The sequence below is a fragment of the Leopardus geoffroyi genome, chromosome A1 (assembly GCF_018350155.1).
Source record: "Leopardus geoffroyi isolate Oge1 chromosome A1, O.geoffroyi_Oge1_pat1.0, whole genome shotgun sequence".
NCBI classification, from domain to species: domain Eukaryota; kingdom Metazoa; phylum Chordata; class Mammalia; order Carnivora; family Felidae; genus Leopardus; species Leopardus geoffroyi.
In genome coordinates this window covers 156,117,196-156,140,378 of record NC_059326.1, presented here as the reverse complement: position 1 = coordinate 156,140,378, position 23,183 = coordinate 156,117,196, and the positions used below count along the sequence as shown (strand labels likewise).

The window sequence follows — 23,183 nt, the reverse complement described above, 5'->3', positions numbered from 1 at the left end:
ATTCCTCAGCTGAGACACAAACCCTCTATGGGTGCAGCATCTACCTGGGCCAATCTGCATTGCCCTGTGCAACTTGAGGAGCTATAGTAACAACGTGAACCTGAAGCTGATTTGCCCCTGGTGCCCTGGTTAAGTAACATCTTTGCCTCTTTCCTAAAGGCCTTGTGTTTTTGTCAGCATTTATGAGACTGTGACAGGCTATTTGGTTAGCTTGAAAACGGGGTAAAATCTCAGACCCTCCACTTCTCTTGAGAGAGCTGTCTCTTTAGGGTAGATATGTGTATTGTAAAGCCTTGATGCAGATGTTTTCTAGACCCTATTTCCTAATCTTGACATTGCATGTTTTTCATAATTCTAATTTTAACAGTATATAAACAGGAGCTAAAGAGATAAGATTGTTAATTTTTACTTTGAAGAATTCAATCATTTTGCTTTTTTTTTTTTTTTTTTTTTTGATTGGGAAAAAGTTTGAGAAACACACAACTACTTTGTTTTTAAAAATTTATTTTTTCACCTTCCACGGACGACAAATGTGTGTAGTACAAATCCTTGCTATCTTAATAAATACGAAATATTACAAATATATGTTGAAATCACACGAATATTCATAGTATTGACAGCAACCACTGCATAGACAGCATAGATAAAGGCAGCCATTGGGTAGCAAAAACCATCTGTGTGTTAAATATAGAGTAACAACTGTGTATTTATTAATATACCAGGTGATCTCTCATCTAACTTCCCAGTGTTGATTCAGGTATGGGTACATAATTTCTAAAAAGACCCCAAATTTAATTTGTGTATGTGTGTTTGTGTGTGTGTGTTTGTGTGTGTGCGTGTGTGTGTGTGTGTGTGTGTATGTATCATTGTGTACATAAAACATATAGTCACATCTCAGAATGCAGTTAGGGATATGCTTTGTAAGGAAATATCACGATCTAGGAGCTAAAGAAGATAAAGAATGTTCACCAGGATCAAATTTGAGCAGATGGGGTCGAGTAAAGGATAGTGTGTGTACATTTAAAAAAATTGGGGGGCAGCAAAATACAAAGACAAGAAGGTAAAATTGAGTTGTAAGTAAAACCCAAATAGCAGACAAAATATACAGGACATAGATCTTACTTGAATAGTCCAAGACAGGAAGAAGATAAAAGAAGAAGTAAAAGATGCAGTGTGCTTTACTGGAAGAAGCTGGAAACAGGAGATGTCATGAAGGAAGGCCTTGAGCAGGCAAGACTTCCTCCCATAAGGACCACTAACCTGTGAAAGGAGGAGTTCTCCAAGATGACATGTGACCTTAATCTGGAAGACAAAGAGGTTGACTTGGGAGCTCAAGAACCTTATGTCTCCAAAGATCAGAAGGCAGTAACTCATGCTAGGAAAAGAGGAAGAAAATGCTAAAGGTTTGGTAAACAAAAATATTTATGATGTAGGGAAAAAGTTCCCTGCATCCCTCGGTTCTGTTGGTACTGAGCAGAAGCATTTTAGTGTTCTTAAACCACAGGCGTCAAGTTCTGTGGCAGAGGTGAGACCTGAGCTACATTAAACAAACATGAAAGTACACTTAATAGTATTTCTAAAGTGTGTATCCTTTGCAGATTTAGTTGTACTCCTGGGGCATCTGTCTCTGGGCTAAAGAACAAACAATGAGATGGCAAAAGATTTACTAAGAAGGCCAGAGAGAATGGAAGTTGGGAACTCACATTCTGATTTTCATTCACAGTATGTTTCCCTCTCTCATTCCTAGGTGGTGGTGGTAGATAAGATAGGGCAATCGTAAAAAACTGCTTAGTTTTGTAGACATGGCCCAAATCTAAAACAACACCATATTTAAAATAATTAAAGTGTCAGGCATTCTTTTACTTGTACACCGCATCCTTGTGTATTGTTCTGTTAGATAAAGCCTCTTGTCATTATACTGCAGGCAAAGCTGTTAACTGGGAAACTCAAATCCACACCCTAGACCTAATTTTTTAAATACAGTTTCCTCTTTGATCTCCTGTATCTCTGAATTTAATTATGAGGTCTAACTTGATGCCCTGCCATTGTATCCTTTGCTCTTCCTGCTCTTTCTGTAGTTTGTAAAAAAGAAGAGTTTCGGTTTCTTTTAAAGCAAGCTCATTTTTAGTTAGTTCATTGAAAGGTGTCACCTTCTACTTCGTGTTGCTCCTTGGGTACTTTTATTCTTTGTCTCGTGAACTGACACAATTACCATCTCTACATTCTGCAAATATAGCTTGCAGAGCGGGTTTCCTAGGAATATAATTTTCAAAAGTGCCAGACATAAGAATGGCTCTAAAGCCATTTGATGAGTTCTCTGTTACATCTCCTCATTTGCTTCCTTTCCCAAAGAGATTTTTGATTTCTGCCTGGAACATGCTTATCAGCTTAAAGGTATGCAGCATCATTATGTTATGAAGATTTTCTTCAGCAGCAAGAGCACTAACCTTGAATGAAACAGTTGCTAATCATGTTGCACTAAGCAAATAAAAGTCAGAACCGACCTAATCTTGCTTGCCTAATATCAGTTTCTGCAGACTTCGAGCGTAATGTTCTAATCACTGGCGCAAAACAGCCAATTAATTTGCTTTCCCTACGTGTTTTTACTGGCCAAGATGCATAGGGGAGCAGTGCATTCGGTCATAATCATGCTCCACAAAGATGGGAAATGTTCCCTTTGAGCTTCCAATCATTAGGCCAGCCGAAGTGAAGACAAGCCCATTGACAAGTGAGAATGGCAATAATTTATTTTCTATTGATGGGTTGTGACAAATCATGTCGAAGCGGTGGCTGCATACTGTGGGGCTCAGCTAAGGAAGACTGTGATGGGCAAAGATGAAACCCTTCACAGCTCATTTAGTCCAAATGTAGCCACCTGGGTGGTGAATCGGTTCAACATACCAGCCCAGGCATTCCAGCACAAAATTAGATCGCTAACAGGCAGGCCATATAGGGGTTCCTACAAGGCATTAATCAACAGGGTTGAGCTGTCAAAATGCAGAGTCGGAAATTAAGAAACACCAAAAGGATGAAAATGTGGCAATGCTGTCAAAAAATCAAGAATGTGATTCCTACTGCAGGATTCCAGCCACCATTAAAAAAGCTTAGAAGAAAAATGAATTATAAAGGGGTAAGGAGAGGCATCACCTTCTCCTGTGGAAAATTTTCCTATGATTTTTACACATGTTAATTAGTAAAACCAGCATGAAGATTTATGTAAGCATGAGCACACCCCTTTTCAACTTAACACTGACAGGTCAGATTACATAGAAGTCCTTCTTACTGCTTCACAGCGTAGTTCATCCCTTATTTAAATTTCTCTTCTACCCAAACCTACTGATGTGCAGAGCATTTGATGTTTCACGCTGCTTCTGAATACAGACACTTCAAACTCTGCAGAATTCTTGGGCTTGCACAGCTTATTTTCTGAACACTCTTTTTGGTAGAAGAGAAATTTCTTACATCTGGAGGTGTAGGCTGTTTGTGTGTGTGTGTGTGTGTGTGTGTGTGTGAGAGAGAGAGAGAGAAAGAGAGAGAGAGAGAGAGATTACATTTTATCAATATTCTTTTAAGGGCTCATTATCTGCTTTCATAATAGAAAAAAATATTTAGTGCCATAAATAAATCGAAACAACCAGAGTTTCTGTAACCAAATTTTCCCTGTTCAAAAAACATGCAAAGTTTCTATTACCTAAAAATATATTCTAAATTCAGAAGAACTGCTTTCCAGGTCCTACACAGGTATTTCGCAAAGTGTGGTTCTAAGGACCACAGATCAGAGTGATCTAGAGTGCTCACTGAAAATGCATATGCACAGACCAGTATCTGGGATGGGCCTTGGAACTGGAATTTTAACTGGATCCCCAGAGGGATTCTGAATGCACAGGGAACATGGAAAACCACTTTTTCTTATGTGAATAAACCCCAATCCATTTTCAGGTGTAAACATTAGCTTCTTTCCAACCTTAACACGTCTTCCCATGGACAAGCTATGCTCCATTTGTTCAAAACCTCTCTACTCCTTTCACATTTGCAAGACTTTGATCATGCTGTGCCCTTCCTAGGTCCCTGCCCCATCTTTCCTATCCTCTGAAGTTCAACTCAAATGCTCCCTCCTACACAAAGCCTTGTCCATTAACTCCCAGCTAAAAGTGAATCTTCCGGCTTCTCTGCTAACCCAGCCTTTCGTTTTTACCTTTCATAGCATCACCACTTTCTGTCTGCTATTGCAGTGACCTGTACGCATGCTTTATCTCCTAGTTACTGGCTTGTTCACTCCTTGAGGCCTGTCTTCTATGTCTGTTTATACCTCATACCACCTAACTCAGTGCCTTGTGCTATATGTATAGTAAATGTCTGTCGAACTGAACTGTTGAATAATAGATGTTAGTTAATTCAGACCCAAGCTTTATACTTTGAAGTCATTCACAAAGATAAGGGTTCTCTCTCACTGTGTGCTTGGAATGCTCATTAGAATCTTGGAATGGGTTTCCCTGTAAGCAAAATTACATGAGGCCTGTTATTTTGTTTATTTGTTTGTTTTACTTAACTGCAGTTTGTCTGTAAAATGTTACTCTGATTTAGAGTTTCTAAGCTTGCTTTAATGATATTTTCCCTGAAAGAATATTTGTTAATATTTTAAGTCTTGAGCTGAAACAGATATTTAAAATGTATTAATTATGCTGGAAAATAAAGTACATTACAGTATTACAAACCAGTAGAGCTACTAAAAACCATTTGTTTTGTAAATATTTTAGATATTCTTAGTTTTTAAAAAAAATACCATGAACTATATGGACTTACATATTTGATAGCTTTGTATGACGATTAACTGTCAATGGCTATAATTGTTTATGTCTGATTTGATTTAATACTAATATCATAGACCATAATATAGCATAAAACATGGAAGCCACAGTTTGGATTTAAGGAATAAGTTCAGCCTGATTGTAAAGCAAAGAAGTGTTTTACTTGGAGCCTCCCTATATTGTGGAAGTACATGAAAGATGAGACACAAAAGTGGACGAATGCTATCAGTTTTGTCAGTCGTGAAAACAGTATGTCTCCTTAGCCTGTTATAATTGTTTATTATCGAGGTACAGTTGACATATAACATGTTAGTTTAAGGTGCACAACATGATTCAGTACTAGTATACATGGCCAAATGATCGCCACACAGTTAAGTCTAGTTAACATCTGTCATCATACATAGTTACAAAATTTTTTTCATGATGAGGAATTTTAAGATCTACTCTTTTAGTAACTTTCAAATATGCAATATGTTATTATTTACTTACCATGTTGTGGTTATTGTTTTAAAACCCCCTTTTATCTATGATGTTCCTGTTTGTTTGGGCACCACAGAAATACAGGGAAAGAATGTTTGCAGGATACTTGAGAATATAATACTTGAAAAAATAAAATAACTCAAGCCAAACTCGTTCTAGTTAGAAGAATAGTCCTTTATCTGCCTCTGTCTTCAGTTACAACACTCTAGATGAGGAGCAGGAGCTGAGGAGATGCCTCTTAGTTTCCTTCACTGCCAAAGATAATTAGGGCAGACTACAGCCAGGGCAGAGTGGCTTGGAAAAGTTCTGAAGGTCTGGGAAAGTATGCTTTTAAAAAGAAGGTGATACGTAAGCTTACCCCTTTCTGACAACTTGGGTCGTTTTAGGACTGAGGTAAAAAATGTTTTCAGGGACCACACATTTCACAAAGTTTGTGTTGCAGCTTAATAGTCATCTCAGTAGGTTTAACTCAGTTGATAATTATAATAGAACAGAAAATTATATTGCATTTTTATTTATATTAGAGTTCTTGGCCACAGGCACCTAGGGAGCCCCTAGATATAACTAAAACCTAATTAGGAGAAAAGAACATTGCTGACTCAATATCTGAATTGGAGAGTAAAAGAAACACGATAATCCCTGATACAAAAACATATAACCATGTCAAAATAAAGAACTAAGAAGGACACTACCTTTAAAATACGCTCTCCACTTCTCTAACCAAAAAAGAACAGCAACGTGGTATTTAATAAAATAGAGTCAATTTGATCCTTTGCTTAGTCCTCCATTCCAGAGGTGTATTAATGCCCTAAAACTGTTTTCACAAACATCACATGTCACTTGGAGACAGAAGTGGAGTGAAAGGTTAGCCCACAAATGTTTGATGAACAGTGATTAGACTTTCAGAGGAGCCTGAAGGAGTGTGATAGATAAGCATTGAGAAAAGAAGAGAGATGAGAATCAGCCAGCCCATGGTAGGAGTTTTTGGGAAACCTTTGATGTGTGAGAAACACTGAAGCATTGGATGAAAGGTTGTTAACACTGACCTCAAGATATTCTTGATGCAAGTATTAGAAGAACTCTTGATGATAATCAGATTATATATTAATTTCAGAGAGGCTTGAAGAAGCCAGAGCACAAATAAACAACAAAAAGTAATAGCCTGTCCTTAAGAAAGTTTACCTTATCAGCATGAAAAACCCAACTATGACCTACACATAAAACTTGGGGAAAAAGGGAAAATGAAAGACAAATGAAGAGTATGCATTGGACGAAGGATGGCACAGAGAAACACAGGAAGTGTTCAAAAAAATAATTCTCCAGAGTCTCAAAGAAATTACAGACAACATGACCTCTTGAAAACAATCAAAGGACAATTCAAAAAAGTGGTACAATGACATAAAATGAAAACTGAGCTGGATAACTCGGGAAAAATGGAAAAAGTAGAAATCATTATAGACTTGGAAGCCCCCTTAAAGGCAATAAAAATTAGAATATATAGTTGACCCTTCAATAACATGGATTTGAACTGTGCAAACCACTTTTTTTTATAATACTATAAATGTATTTTCTTTTCCTTATAATTTTCTTAATATTTTCTCTAGCCTCCTTTATTGTAATAATACAGTATATGTTACATATAATACGCAAAATACACATTAATTGACTGTTCATATAATTGGTAAGGCTTTCATGAAGTTTTCGGGGAGTCAAAAGTTACATATGAATTTTCAGCTCTTTGCGGGGATTTGTGCCTCTAACCTCTGTGTTGTTCAACTGTATACTCCTGAAAATAAAGTCATGGGGATCAGAATTGAGAAATTAAATTGTGGAAGATAAATCTCACAAACCAAATTAGGATAAAACTATAAAATTTATTATAAAGGAAATGATAGATATAGCAGACAAAGGAGGTTCAACAACCAAAAAATTTCTGAATAGCAGAACAAATGGAATGAAAAATGATGTAATATATAAGAAAACATTCCTAAAGAAAGATCTGATCTGTATATTGCCAAAGGCCCTTTATATGTGAGAAAACTTAATACAAAATAATCAACACCAAAACATATGCTAATGTAATTTCTGGTATTTAAGGATAAAATTACTTGGGCATCTTAGAGATGCCTGAGAAATTAAGTCTGATAAAGGAGAAAACCAGGTGTGTCTTAAACTTCTTCAAAGCAACACTTAATGACAGAGAACAGTGGGGCTGTGCCTATTAGTTTCCAGGGGCAAAAAAAAATTTGATCTAAGAATTTCATTCATAGGCAAGTTATCTTTCATATATAAAGACAACATTCTAAAGCAGGTAAGAATTTAGGGACTGGAGCACCCATGATAATTATTATTAGCAAAAGAAGAATCCAAATAAAACACTTGATAAAAATAGCTAAGATTAAACAATTATGGAAATCTAGATATGTGGTTGAATGTTATAAATCCTGAAAGTGTAAAAACATACATAAGTGTGCCCACACACATACATAAACTACTGAAGACTGGAGAAAAAGGGAAGTGGTAGGCAGGACCACTGATGTGTCAGCATATCCTTTTCCTTCTGCTTTCAAGAGATGCTTTTTAAGCACGGACTTCAGCCACTTCTAGTTCTTTCATAGTATTTTTTTTCTTAAATAAATTTAAAGGATTTTTTAAGGAATTCTAACAATTCAGTGAGGAAACAGTTCTCAGAAGTCCATTTTTCCCTTTCACTTCACTTTTTTCTTTATTTGTTATTAAAGCCATCATTTATAGAATTATTCTATTTAAAAATTTTTCTATGTTTTTGTATGAACATAGATGCTTAGAAAGACATTCACCAAATATTGAAGTTATTTCTGGGTAGTGAGATTTTAGTCACTATTAACTGCTCTCTATAGATGAGAGCATATAAATAGTTTTATTAATGAACAGTTTTAAATATCCAGAAAAGTGGATATTAATTAAATACCCAGAAAACCGGAGCATCTTTCTGATGTTGTCTTTTGGATATTCTTCTTCTTCATTTGTTCCTGGGTGGGGGAAGGTAAAACCCATTTGATCAGTGTATGTAGGAAGCTCACAGTGGCACCATGTTAGTCTTTGGAAGAATTACAAAGAAAGCTAAAGTTATTTTTTGCAAAAAGAGCTTACAGTTTACTTAATGGTCTTTAGTTTTTTGCATTTGTTTGAATGCAAGGGCCATGCTGACATTCTGTGTAACAGAAAGAGGATTTGCAAAGATCTGTGATATTTTTAGGTAGCTCTCTTACTCCTTGTTCACACCTAATCCAGGGCTCTCTTATCCAAGTAAATCGGCAATTTTTTATTTAGGAATTATTCAAGATATAAGGCAGCATCTTTGGGAGATACTTTTTGTGGGCTTGAGAGAGCAAAATGTAGATCTGAACTCTTTATTCTACCTAAAGAATATATTTTTGTGTATGTCTCAAGTCACTATTTTGGTTTAAGGGAAATTCTTGACTGAGCTGGCAATTTTCAAAGAAGTACAAATTTATCAGATTTTCATAACCCACATTGCACCAGGAACAAAAGTGAATGATCTGACTCACATATTGTGTCCTAGATTTTATAAAATAATTTGTTGCTGCTCTAAAGATCCTTTTAGGATGAATTAGTTATTTATAGATTCAGATAGTTATCCAAATATTTTGTCATCAGCTAGTTTGAATTTTTTTTCTAAGTACACTGTCATGTTTGTGGGATTCTGACTGCAAAGCTGTAATGACGTTAACTACTTTTTATTGTCATGTTCATGAAAGAAGTTAAAATTTTGAAGATTGAGATAACATTTCATGATTGTCAAAGCTCCCAGCTTGACATACTACTTTCTAAAGTTTATTTAAAAAGGATGATGGGAGCCTTTGGCAGTTATCTGGGTTTACTGGCATAAAATATATGGGAAGGAGATGAGGAGTTGTGTTTAATATGATAGGTCACTTACAACATTTGTGCAAATTGGCTACTCAAATATTTGCTAAATGGGCAGGCTTCCATGTGATTTTGAGTACTTGCTTTGTGATCTAGTTTACTTCCTATTTTTACAGTAAATTTAAACATCTGATCACCCTCTAGATGTCTTTACCTAGTACATGTCTTCAGTTTAATTGCAAAATTTGAAACACTTTCTTAAAATCATGAATTTTTTAGAATTAATCATATTAGATGATTAACCACAAAGATCTTTCATAGTGAGGGCTATTAACATTTTTAAGTGGATACTAACAAATTGCTCACTGTAGTTGCTTTTGTAACTTTTAGTTCTGTATATTATTTTGTCCTCCAAGGTAAAATGACAGAGTGAGCATATTGCATAAAAACCAAGATCATCATTCTTTCACTGCCTATCACCCTGTTTATGCTTAACCAAGCATTTATTTATTAGTTCTTAATGGTAAGGGCTACAAGGTTACTACACCTGAGAGAAAAATCTGTAAGACAGGCTTCCTAATTAATCACTGGGAGGGTTCACGAAGGTCTAGCTATTTCTGTAAAGTGAAGCATTTATGCTCTCTATTGCAAGTGTTGATCACGAAAATGGCAGGTAATGCTTTATTTCTCTAAGTTTCTGTTCTTCGATTAGAAATAATGAACCCTTTATGTCTGTGTGTACATGTGGATGCCATCATTAAAACTAGGGCCTTTGTTCAGGTGAGGACAGACAGGGATAGTTGTAAGAAAACAGAACTGTGGTACCAATATCTTAGGAATGATACTCAAATGCCACCCATGATGCTCTGAATTGAAGACCACTGTCTCAGAACAACAGGCTCTGAGACAGAACATTCAAAAGCAACAGTTCCTGGCTGGCTCGGTTTGTAGAGCATGCAACTCTTGATCTTGAGGTTGGGAATTCGAGCCCCACATTGAGTTAATTTATTTATTTTTTGTAAAGAGTCACCATTTTGGAGTGCCTGGATGGCTCAGTTGGTAAGAGCATGTGACTTGGCATAGAACTTACATTAAAAAAAAAAAAAAGCAAGTTTCTGTTAGGTGGGAGTTACGATATGATAACCAGGACCATTTGCGTCTAGTCAGCTGGAGCAATGTTCCATACGAGTTAATTGAGTTCACAAACAAAAACTGCAGTGAAAATTGCAGCAAAGCTCCATGTGAAATGATGACTTAACTGACAGCATTGAGGCTCTTTCCCAGATTGACTGAGTCACTGGGTTCTATTGCACCAACTCTCAGATAAAAAGGCACCAACTCTTGCCATATTTACACGTCTATTTGGGAAACCACACCCTTCTCCCCAGTCCTTGGTATCTGCTTTGGTGTGTTTCCTGGTGCAGGAGCTTCTCTCTAACCAGAAACAAAAAGCATTGGCATTGCAGGTGTTAATAGCCCGTTCCTCCTGTCTCTAGCCAGGACCCTGACATTGGCAGAAATCACTACTTAAGCCACATCGTTGGCATAATCTACCTTAAAAGCACAGTAATATTCATTTTTTAAGCCCAGCACATGCAAACAATACAGAGATGTGTCCTCCCCTTCCTGTGTTCATGTACCGCAAATGTAGCACAGCAGGGCAAGACATCTAATCTACATACGCTCCCCTTGTGATGTTTCTCTTCTTCCTCACCTACATCTCTCCCCATTTTGACAATCCTTACATTCATATTTTAGTTGCAAGAGATGCAACTGACAGTAGCCTTACAGTGTTGAGTAGCTATGTAAATGCTCGCTTCCTCCTGGCCATGCTGAGAACAGGGCTATGGGCACTGAGTCCCTAGTGCATTTTATTAAAAGAAAGGCACCTTACCCAATGACTGCTGCCTCCTGTCCTTGTATTGACCAAGGATTCTCTGAGTCACCCTCATAGCCTCAAACACTTGCTGTCTTCATTTTTTAGGTTTTACAGATCATGCTTTGTTAAAATACATTTTATGAAGATGCTACTATAGTTTAATAAAAGGAATGATCTTTAAAAATTCAAAGAAGTTGACAACTTAAGGTCGTGGGAAGTAGTAGATCCAAGGAGTGATGGAAATGTGCTCTATTAGTGGGGAACATAGCAGGGGAAGACAGATCAAGAAGAGGAGTTTCTATAGAAGGAAGCAGAAAGACAAGGAATAGAAATAGGAGATAATATACTGTTCTAGGAAGTTTTTTTCTTTGTGGATTGGTTTAATATGGTAAATGTAGAATGAGATGTGTAACTTCATCCAGGTCAGAGGTCAGTGGTCATGAGTTCAAGCTCTGGTTCTGTTTTATTTGGACTGTTCCATACTGGCAGAGTAGATTCCAGCAGCCTGAAGCCAGCCCTCTTATACAGATGCAGGTGATGGCCATTGGTGATCAGGCTGCAGGGCACAGATTTCCAACAGCGTCTCCCACTATTTTAAGTTATCCATCAGTAAAATCACTAGGTAGAATGCAGCCACATCCTGTTAAGGAAGAAAAAGCTTCAAAAAGAGAGCTATAAATCAATGACTGGCAATTAAATTTGTCTGAGGTTCTATAAATAATCAGACTTTTAAACATTAATTTTATACAAATTTGTACTATACATGACTATAGCATATATGTGCTTTTATTGGTTCTCAAATATTTCAAATTGAATAACATTTAAAACATTATATATTTTATTCTACATTAATATGAAATCAACTTAAAATGTATATTAGAACTTACTGGATTTTTAAGTGGAAATCATTGATGCTACATGTATGTATTTATTTATGCCTTATGTTGTCTAGAACAAGACTGAAGATAATACATGCACATATGCTCCAGATTATAACCCACATTCTTTCATAGGGACAAGAAATCAAACTCAGGGATTTAGAAAATTAGTTTAAAGAAACTGGACTCAGTCAACACAAAGAGGAAAGATCTGAGTTGTCTTCAGACAGAAATGAGTATGAAGTTTACCTGTGCTGTTTTGCCCCATGAGTTTGAGTAAAGCACTTTCTCTCTCTTAATCTCAGCATTTTTATCTCTTATTTTGAGAATGAGACCCCACAGAGCTATAATGAAGATCTGGTAGAATGATGTTCAGACAGTCCCCCAGTCCTTTTTGTTTTTCTTTTCAAAGTTCTATTTAAATTCTAGTTAGTTCACATATAGTGCAATATTGGTTTCAGAAGCAGAATTCAGTGACTCATCACTTACGACAGCCAGTGCCCATCATAACAAGTGCCCACCTGAATACCCATTACTCATTTAGTCTATTTCCCCACTCCCTCCCTCCATCAACCCTCAGTTCGCTATCTTTAAGAGTATCTTATGGTTTGTTTCCCTCTTTTTCTTTATTTCTCCCCCACCCCATATGTTCATCTGTTTTGTTTCTTAAATTCCACAAATGAGTGAAATCATATGGTATTTGCCTTTCTCCGAACGACATATTTCACTTAGCATAATACACTCTGGCTCCATCCACATTGTTGCAAATGTCAAGATTTCATTCTTTTTGATGGCTGGGTAGTATTCCATTATATGTATATATAACCACATCTTTACCCATTCATCAGTTGGTGGACACATTTGGGCTCTTTCCACAATTTGGCTATTGTTGATAATACTGCTATAAACATCACGATGCATGTATCCCTTTGAATCTGTATTTTTGTATCCCTTGGGTAAATACCTAGTAGTGTAATTGCTGGGTCATAGGGCCATTCTATTTTTAACTTTTTTTCTTTAAATAAAGTTTATTTAAATTGAGAGAGAGAACAGGGGAGGGACAGAGAAAGAGGGAATGAGAGAATCCCAAGCACGCTCTGCTACTGTCAGCACAGAGCCAAACACAGGACTTGATCTCATGAACCATGAGATTATGACCTGAGACAAAATCAAGAGTCAGATGCTGAACTAAGCCACCCAGGTGCTCCTCTATTTTTAACTTTTTGAGGAGCCTCCATACTGTTTTCCAGAGTGAATGCACCAGTTTGCATTCCTACCAACAGCGCAAAAGTGTTCCCCTTTCTCCACATCCTCACCAACACCTGCTGTTTCTTGTGTTGTTAAATTTAGCCATTCTGACAGGTGTGAGGTAGTATCTCATCGTGGTTTTGATTTGCATTTCTGTGATGATGAGTGATGGTTAGCATCTTTTCATGTGTCTGTTAGCCATCTGATGTCTTCTTTGGAGAAATGTCTATTCAGGTATTCTGCCCATTTCTTCACTGGATTATATGTTCTCTGGGTGTTGAGTTTGAGAAGTTCTTTATGTATATTGGATACCAACCCTTTATCAGATATGTCATTTGCAAATATCTTCCTCCATTCCATAGGCTGCCTTTTAGTTTTGTTGTTTCTTTCACTGTACAGAAGCTTTTTCTTGATGAAGTCCCAATAGCTCATTTTTGCTTTTGTTTCTCTTGCCTCTGGTGACAATGTGTACTAAGAAGTTGTTCTGGCCAAGGTCACAGAGATTGCTGCCTGTGTTCTCCTCCAGGATTTTGATGGTTTCCTGTCTCACGGTTAGGTCTTTCATCCATTTTGAATTCTTTTTAGTGTATGGCATAAGAAAGTGGTCCAGTTTCATTCTTATGCATGTCGCTGTTTTTCTCAACACCATTTGTTGAAGAGACTTTTTCCATTGGATATTCTTTCCTGCACTGTCAAAGATTAATTGACCATATAGTTGTGTGTCCATTTCTGGGTTTCTGTTTTATGGGTCTATGTGTCTGTTTTTGTGCCAGTACCATACCGTTATGACTACAGCTTAGTCATAAAGCCTGAAGTCTGGAATCATGATGCCCCCAGCTTTGCTTTGCTTTCTCAGGGTTCTTTGGCTATTAAGGGTCTTTTGTAGTTCTATACAAATTTAAGGATTGTTTGTTCTATCTCTGTGAAAAATGCTGGTGGTATTTTAATAGGGATTGCATTAAATGAGTAGATGGCTTTGGGTAGTATAGACATTTAAACGATGTTTGTTCTTCCAATCCATAAGCATGGAATATTTTTCCATTTCTTTGTGTCCTCTTCAGTTTCCTTCACACGTGTTCTACAGTTTTCAGAGTACACATCTTTTACCTCTTTGGGGAGGTTAACTCCTAGGTATCTTATTGTTTTGATGCAATTGTGAATGGAATCAATTCCTTGATTTTTCTGCTGCTTCATATTTGGTGCATACAAATGCAACAAATTTCTGTACATTGATTTTATATCCTTTGACTTTGCTGAATTCATGTATTAGTTCTAACAATTCTTTGGTGGAGTCTTTTAGGTTTTCTATATAGAGTATCATGTCATCTGCAAATAGTGAAAGTTTTACTTTTTTCTTGACAATTTGGATGCCTTTTATTGCCTTTTGTTGTCTGATTTCTGAAGCTAGGATTTCCAGTACTATGTTAAATAGTAATGGTGAGAGTGGACATCCTTGTCTTGTTCCTGCCCAGAGAGGAAAAACTCTCAGTTTTTCTCCATTGAGGATGATATTAGCCATGGGGTTTTCGTATATGGCTTTTATGAGGTTGAGGTATGTTCCCTCTATTCCTATTTTACAGAGGGTTTTATCAAGAATGGATGCTGTATTTTGTCAAATGCTAGAATTTTTTTTTTTTTTTTTTTGCTACAAGATCATATGGTTCTTATCCTTTTATTAATGTGGTGAATCATGTCGATTGATTTGTGGATACTGAACCACACACCTGCAGCCCAAGAATAAATCCCACTTGATGGTGCTGAATAATTCTTTTAATGCAGAGAGTACCACAGTCCTGATGTATAGTATATATGCTCAGCTAAGATTAGTTTAGGACCCAGATGGATACATGGAAAAAAATGCAAGACAGAATTAATTAGATGTTGCATTTTGCAATACGGACATTAAATGTGAAGGAGTTTAGAGTCACTGAAAGCTGAAGTAATCAGAAAAGATTTTGTAGAAAGTTAACAAGCGTCTATAAATATGGAGAGGATTAAAAGAGTGTCTTAGTCTGTTTGGGGGTGGTATAACCAAATACCAAAAACTGGGTGGCTAATAAACAACAAACATTGATTTCTCAATGTTTTTAGGGCTGAGAAGTATAAGATCATGGCATCTGCAATTTGGTGTCTGCTGAGAACCCACTTTCTGGTTCACAGACAGCTGTCTTCTTACTGTGTCCTTACATAGTGGAAAGGACAAGGGAGTTCTCTGGGGCCTCTTTTATAAGGGCACTAATCCCATTCATGAGGGCTCCATCTTTATGACCTGTTCACCTCCCAAAGGTCCCACCTCCAAATACCATCACATCAGGGATGAGGTTTCAATGTATGAATTCTGGGAGAAGACAAACATGCAGTCTATAGCAGGGAGTAAGAAGATGGAACCTTGCTAGAGGAAAGAACCTGAGCAGAAACAGAGGCATGAATGAGTAACAGCAAGTTAGGAGGTGAGGCCAATCAGTTCCACTCCTGTGGCCTGACAGTGACAGGAGCAGATGGCAGGGGAGATGTTTGGAGACAGACAATTGGCTTCATTTTGGATTTCCAAGACTTGAGGTAACAAGATGTCTGAGTGAGAATACGCCTTGCATAGCTAGAGATGGGGGGGTTGGCGTTTTGAAAGGGCGTTTGAAAAGGCGTTTTGAAAGATTTGGAGGTCATCAGGCTCACAGTGATAGTTAATTCCAGTGAGCTGTCAGTGAGAGAGGAGAGAGCACAGACCAAACACTGAGTGTGTGGAGGATACTATCTAGTTACAGAGTAGAAAGCAGAAGAAGCCCAATCAAAAATCAATCCACAACAGGGGTGGTCAGAATATTAGGAGAAAAGCTAGGATAGTGGTGTGGAGGCCAATGAAAGAATGGCCTTTAAGCAAGAGGGGGTAGCCAGAAGCCTGAGGAGGGCAAAGAAAGGAGGTGGTCTATGAGTAGCTGCTCCTCCCTTAGAAGAATGAAACCGGAGGCATCTGGATGGTTCAGTTGGTTAAGAATCTGACTTCAGCTCAGGTAATGATCTCATGGTTTGAGTTCGAGCCCCGCATCTGGGTTTCTGCTGTCAGTGTGGAGTCTGCTTTGGACCCTCTGTGCCCCGCCTCTCTCTGCCGCTTCCTAACCTGCAAGCATGTGCACACATAGTCTTTCTCTCTCTCAAAAATAAGTAAACTTACAAAAAAAAAAAAAAAAGAAGAAGAAGAAGAATGAAACCAGTATACCCAAAGTGAGCCCTGGAAGGAGAACCATTGTTTGAGGAAGAACGCTGACCATCTGTTCTGCTTCTGTTGGTTCTGCCTTTTCCTTGGGCTCACCTGTACAGATGATTTTCTTTCGGCTCCTCATCTCCTGCCTCCACATCCTGATGCCTAGACTCACATAACACCTCTTTTTGTGTTTTGTCCAGAACAACTAATTTTATTCACCCTTAGAAGAACTGGGACAGGCTAAATCTTTAAGAAAAGACTTTACAAAGTACTAGGAAACAACAGAAGAAAATAAACAGAACTAGACCGTCTTGGTTCAAACCCAGCCTCTCCCATTTAGTAGTTTCATAACCTTTGCAAATTAATCAATCTCTCTGTGCCTTAGTTTTCTACTCTGAAAAACAGGAATAATACATAGTACATATTTCTTTTTTTTTTTTTTTTATTTAAAAAAATTTTTTTTTTTCAACGTTTATTTATTTTTGGGACAGAGAGAGACAGAGCATGAACGGGGGAGGGGCAGAGAGAGAGGGAGACACAGAATCGGAAACAGGCTCCAGGCTCTGAGCCATCAGCCCAGAGCCTGACGTGGGGCTCGAACTCATGGACCGCGAGATCGTGACCTGGCTGAAGTCGGACGCTTAACCGACTGCGCCACCCAGGCGCCCCCATAGTACATATTTCATAGGGTTGTGAGAACTAAGTAGATTTAATGTCTATAAAATTCTTAGATGGATACCTGACATACTTAAAGTGCAATTAAGTATTTGCTATTCAATTAAATAAATACAGAATAGAAAGAATTGAAAGAGCAGTATGCATGTTTAAAAGCATAAATACTAAAGCCAGACTGATTGGGTTCATATTCCTGCTCTGTTATTTACAAGTATGTAAGTGTGGACAAATTACTTAACCTTTCAGGGCCTCAGTTTCTTTAGTTATAAAATGTGAATATAATATTAACTACTTCATCATGGTGAGGACTGAATGAGTCAATATATATAAAGTGCTTAGTAAGTACTGAAGAGTTAAGAGCGATTACTATTAGCTCTGTGGCTTACCAATGCAGCATTCTGACCAGTAGGCATCATGAGTACGGTCCCCTTTCACACCCGATATAGGCAGACAGGCTTCCTTTGGGTCTTGACAGTCTACTCTGGTAGATGCAGCTTCTTTCATGTCTTTATCTCTTTACCAGGAGCAGGATAAATCGACCACCTATTCTTTCACCAACCTAAGCCTGTTCAGATTTCCTCTTTGTAATGACTGTGTGCTGACCTTACCCTTCAGAAGAATCTTTCAAATCAACTAGGATGGGGTGCTCTTAGAATAGAAAACATTTTTAATATAACCACCTGCAGTTGGCATTCATTTAATAAAGTGTAAGCACGATTAAAATGAAGACAACATAGTCATAAGCAGAGAAGGAGAAAGGGACTTTGTTACAGGAATTTAAGGGTCATGGCTCTAAAAGATCCCTTCTCTAAAAGCAGAAACATGCAGGAAAACCAATTCCACATCTATAAAGTCTGGAAATGTTTTTATGGCAGAGGCAGGGGTTTTTCAGGTCAGGGACAGTGTACCTGACAGGAAGGAAATCTCGCTGCAGAAGGAACCTGAACTCAGCTGTATCTGCCTAGAACCACCATTTCTTGCTCTGATGTCTGGGGAGTAGATGGAAGGTAGCTCCAGCCTAATTTAACCATTCTGCCACTTGCACAGACAAGGGTAGTTCAGAAAAAGTTCTTGTCAACTGGATAAAGAACTGCCTTTATATCTCAACCATTTGGATGTTTCAGCTTGCAGATGCTGTGCAATCAGCAAGTGTCCATATGAAGATAACTTTAAATAGTCGTTTTCTCAAAATAACAATCTATAAAACATAAATAGTAAATTTCTTTTTACCATAAAAGAAAATTAGATTATCAGAAATAGAGGCTATAAGTCATATGTTGTACGTCTGAACTTTTTATGTACCATAATAACTAATCACTTGGCTATGAGGGCACTGGGGAAATTACAATAAATTATATTTTGTGGGGTAAGCACCACATGAATGAAGGCAGGAATATTATAGAAGTGACCTTCACCTTGTGTGATGTCATAGAAAAAAATGATGCTGCCCTAATAACTTCATAGGGTTAATTAGTTTCAGAGAACACACAAGAGGCGGCGATGTCACAGAGCTTTTTTATTTTCTTTCCCGTGGGAAGTTGGGCTAATAAAAATGAAAAACATTTCAAGTAGCTAAGTAAGAAAGAAGAGTTGCATGGTTAGAAGGAAATGTTTTAGTGCTGTCCCCTTTAAAGGCCTAGTTCTCTTTCTCCTTAAGCTGCAAATCTTACTGTTTTCTCATGCATCTTTAACCACCAACTTGGGAATCTCTGAAATGACCATTGTTTCCAAAACTTGCTCTGAGGATGGATTTTTTTTTTTTTAATTTGCTAATGAATACAAATCCATTTAATCAGATAAGGACCTCTGCAGATAGGGAGACATTTATCTGTATAAAATATGTGGCTCTGTTTGGTCTTGCCACTTGGATCCCCCTTGGGGGTGGAGGTAAAGTTTCCCCAGTCGTGCTGATTTCAGACGAGTAAGTTTGCTGGTGTCAAAGATGGGCTGCAGCATTGGCTGGCATCTGGGGTACAGAAGGCTAATTCTTCTGAATAGAGCCATTGATGATCACATTTTGGAGAAACTTAATCATAGAGTAATTAGGCTTTAATTCTTACAAAAACTTACAATTAATTGGATCTTTTATATAACTTTTCTTGTTTGATTTAAAGTACCATGTAGGTTATACGAACTTAAATATGGATTTAATTAGAATTGTTTTATGATTTTAATGAGTCTTAAAAGTCTTTTGATGAGCAGCTTGTATAATTATGGTATTTAAAATGATTGGGTAAATGCATACTTTTATAATTTACCTTTCAGGAAACTGTATATTTTGGAGGCTATTTTTTTGCATGATGAATTGTTTCATTTTATGTGCAGTTTTTTGTGGGGATGGGTGCTTAGTCCTGCCCCTAATCACCGAAATGTTTTCTCCCTAGAATGAAATTAAACTTTATAGAATCAAAAGCATCAGGCGGTAGCCCAATACTAGTTAAATTTAATCACAGAAATATTTTTGTTTTTATTATAAAGAAGACCGAACCACTAGTAAAACTTTTAGCTGGGCATTCAGTTTTCCTACATAATCAGGTACAAACAAGTTACCTGAAGACAAGCTCTGTTTCTAAATTAAAAAAAGAAAAAAAGTAATTTTAGGCAAATGACTTGAAATAAAAACAAAATGACATGCCGTATTGAGTTGTCAACTATTTAATGTACTGTCAGAACAAATGGAAATGAGTACTTTCAATAAGCCTGCAAAAATTTAAATTAGACAAGGAAAACATTACTTTCTCCTCTTTGAGTAGGTCCTGTCCCAACTGATACTAAGCCAGATAGGTAGCATTTGATCTTTTTGTGATGATTTAAAAAAAAAAAAAGTGTATTAAATAAGTAATATTAGGACACATGTTTGCATTTTCCATTATTAATGTAATTATTGTGTTATGTCCTTACGTTCTATCCTTCACTTTCCAGCTCAGGGGAAATTACTTACATGTGCTTGAAAATCAATCAGTGCAGTTCACAATATCATAAGAGTAGAGGAGAAAAACCATGGAGTCATTGCAACAGATGTAAAAAAACCTTGGATGAAATCATTTCATGATAAAAACTCTCAGAAACTTGTAATAAAAGCAAAGTTATTCAACTTAAGGGCCCCTATGAAAAACCTACAGCTAACATAATACTTAAGGTCAAGAACAAGGCAAGGATGTCTTTTAGTTAATGTTTACTGAAGGTCCTATCCAGTGCAATTAGACAAAGGAAATAAACGGCATGCAAATAGGAAAGGGAGAAATAAAGCTATCCTTATTTGCAGATGACACGATGGTATAGGTATAAAACTTTAAGGAATTTACAAAATAGCTATTAAATTTAACAAATAAGTTTAGGAAGATTGCAGGATACAAGGTCAAGATAAAAACCAGTATTTCTATATATTAGTAACAAACAATTGACCGTGAAAATTTTTAGATTTTATTTATTTTTTATTTTTTAGAGAGAGTGAGCATTAACAGGGGAGAGGGGCAGACAGAGAGAAAAAGAGAACCTTAAGCAGGCTCCAAGCTCAGCATGGAGCGTGATCCCATGACCTTTGGGTCATGACCTGAGCCAAAATCAAGTCGGACCCTCAACCAACTGAACCACCTAGGTGCCCCAACCATGAAAAAAAAATTTTAAATCTCCACTTAAAATAGCATAAAAATACTCAGGAATAATTTTTTTTTAAAAGATGTTCAAGACCTAAACATTAAATTCGCTAATTCTCTATATACTCTGGTATCCAAATTCTATGCAACCCCAATCAAAATCCAAACAACATTCTTTGAAGAAACTGACATGATTTAAAATTTACCTTAAAAGGTACCTGTGCCTGCATGGCTCAGTCGGTTAAGTGGCTGACTCTTGGTTTTGGCTCAGGTCATGATCTCACAGGTGATGGATTTGAGCTTCATTGGTGGGCTCCGTTCTGAAGGTAGGGGGCCTGCTTGGGATTCTCCCTCCCTTTCTCTCTGTACCTCCCCTGCTTGTAATGTCTCTGTCTCTCTCAAAATAAATAAATAAACTTTAAAAAAATGAATTTTTATTTATTATTTTTTAAATTTTTAATGTTTATTTTTGAGAGAGAGAGACAGAGCATGAGCAGGGGAGGGGCAGAGAGTGGGGGAGACACACAATCCGAAGCAGGCTCCAGGCTCCCCCGAGCTGTTAGCACAGAGCCCGACACAGGGCTTGAACTCAAAGATCAGGAGATCATGACCTGAGCCGAAGTCGGATACCCAACCGACTGAGTCACCCAGGAGCCCTCCCCACCCCCAAAAAAGAGTTTTTTTTAAAAAAAAGTGAAAAAGGAAGACAAAGTTGAAAAGTTGAAGGAATGTTGTCACCTGATTTGAATACTTAGTATAAAGCTACAGATCAAGACTATGTAAAACTGGCATATGAATAATATAGGCATATATGGAAATGGATAACAGAGTCCAGAAATTAATCTATACTTACATGATCAATTCATTTTGAGAAAAGTAGCAAGGTAATTCAATGGAGACAAAATAATCCTTTCAACTGGATATCTGTATGCGGAGAAATATTAGCCTGATGCTTACCTTTCATAATGATTAACTCAAAGTGAATCTTAGGCTTAAATACGAGAACCTAAACTATTAAACCTCTGAAGACAAAAAAAAAAAGAGAGAAAATCTTTGCTACACTAGCTTAGGCAAACTTTCTTAAATAACATATAAGAAGTACAAACAATAAAAGAAGAAATAAAATGGATTCTCATCAAGATTAAAAACTTCCGATTAAAATCTCATCAAGATTAAAAACTATGTCCTTCAAAAGACATAGTTAAGAAAAAAAAAACACATCAAGGCTGGAAGGAAATTTTCACAGAACACTTCTGGCAAAAATCTAGAATCTGGAATATATAAGGAATTCTTACAACTCAATAAGAAAAAAAAACAACAACTACATTTTTAGAATGGGGGAAAGATTTAAACAGACACATCACAAAAGATGATAGACAAATGGCCAATAAACAGTGGTAAAAGTATTCAGTATCACTAGTTGTCAGGGAAGTGTAAATTATAACCACAATGAGATACTAATACATACTTACTAGAATGACTAGAATTAAAAGGACTGACAATAGTAGGTGTTGATGATGATGGAGATAAGTGGAACTTCCATACATTGCTGGTATGAATGAAAAACGATATCGCCATTTTGGAAAACAGTCTGAAAGTACTTCATAAAGTTAAACATATATATTTATTGTAGAACTCAGCTATTCTACTTCTTGGTATTTTAGTCCAGCGATGTAAAAACAAATGTCCAAAAAAGATGTCACTGCAAATGTTCATAGCCACATTATTCGTAACAGCCAAAAGAGAAGCAGCCCTAACCCTAGAATCTATCAACTGTTGGATGGATAATCAAAGTGTGGTATATCCCCTATGATGAAAATACTACTCAGCAATAAAAAGGAAAAAAAAAATAATAACTCAAACATGAACAGATCTCAAAAATGTGCTTGTTGGTGGAAATACAAACTGGTGCAGCCACTCTGGAAAACAGTGTGGAGGTTCCTCAAAAAATTAAAAATAGATCTATCCTATGATCCACCAATAGCACTGCTAGGAATATATCCAAGGGATACAGGAGTGCTGATGCATAGGGGCACTTGTACCCCAATGTTTATAGCAGCACTCTCAACAATAGCTAAATTACGGAAAGAGCCTAAATGTCCATCAACTGATGAATGGATAAAGAAGTTGTGGTTTATATATACAATGGAATACTACGTGGTAATGAGAAAGAATGAAATCTGGCCTTTTGCAGCAATGTGGATGGAACTGGAGAGTGTGATGCTAAGTGAAATAAGTCATACAGAGAAAGACAGATACCATATGTTTTCACTCTTATGTGGATCCTGAGAAACTTAACAGAAGACCATGGGGGAAGGGAAGGGGGAAAAAAAAGTTACAGAGAGGGAAGGAGGCAAACCATAAAAGACTCTTAAAAACTGAGAATAAACTGAGGGTTGATGGGGGGTGGGAGGGAGGAAAGTGGGTGATGGGCATTGAGGAGGGCACCTGTTGGGATGAGTACTGGGTGTTGTATGGAAAGCAACTTGACAATAAACTTCATATTAAAAATAAAGAATGTTACAATAAAAAGCAAAAAAAAATGTGCTA

General features: G+C 37.0%; 1 protein-coding gene and 1 long non-coding RNA gene across 5 annotated transcripts in view; one reads left to right on the top strand and one right to left on the bottom strand.

The window, feature by feature from the left end:
* The window catches only part of LOC123608396, a 48,159-nt gene extending 27,732 nt beyond the window's left edge, over window positions 1-20,427 (bottom strand). Inside the window, exons 1-2 of the long non-coding RNA XR_006717218.1 lie at window positions 17,946-20,427; window positions 1,261-11,677 (exon numbers count right to left, since the gene is read on the bottom strand). This is a non-coding gene — a long non-coding RNA (uncharacterized LOC123608396). The remainder of the gene's footprint in view (window positions 1-1,260; window positions 11,678-17,945) is intronic.
* KIAA0825 (KIAA0825 ortholog) overlaps window positions 1-23,183 on the top strand; it is a 396,110-nt gene that overhangs the window by 332,059 nt on the left and 40,868 nt on the right. The window lies entirely within an intron of this gene.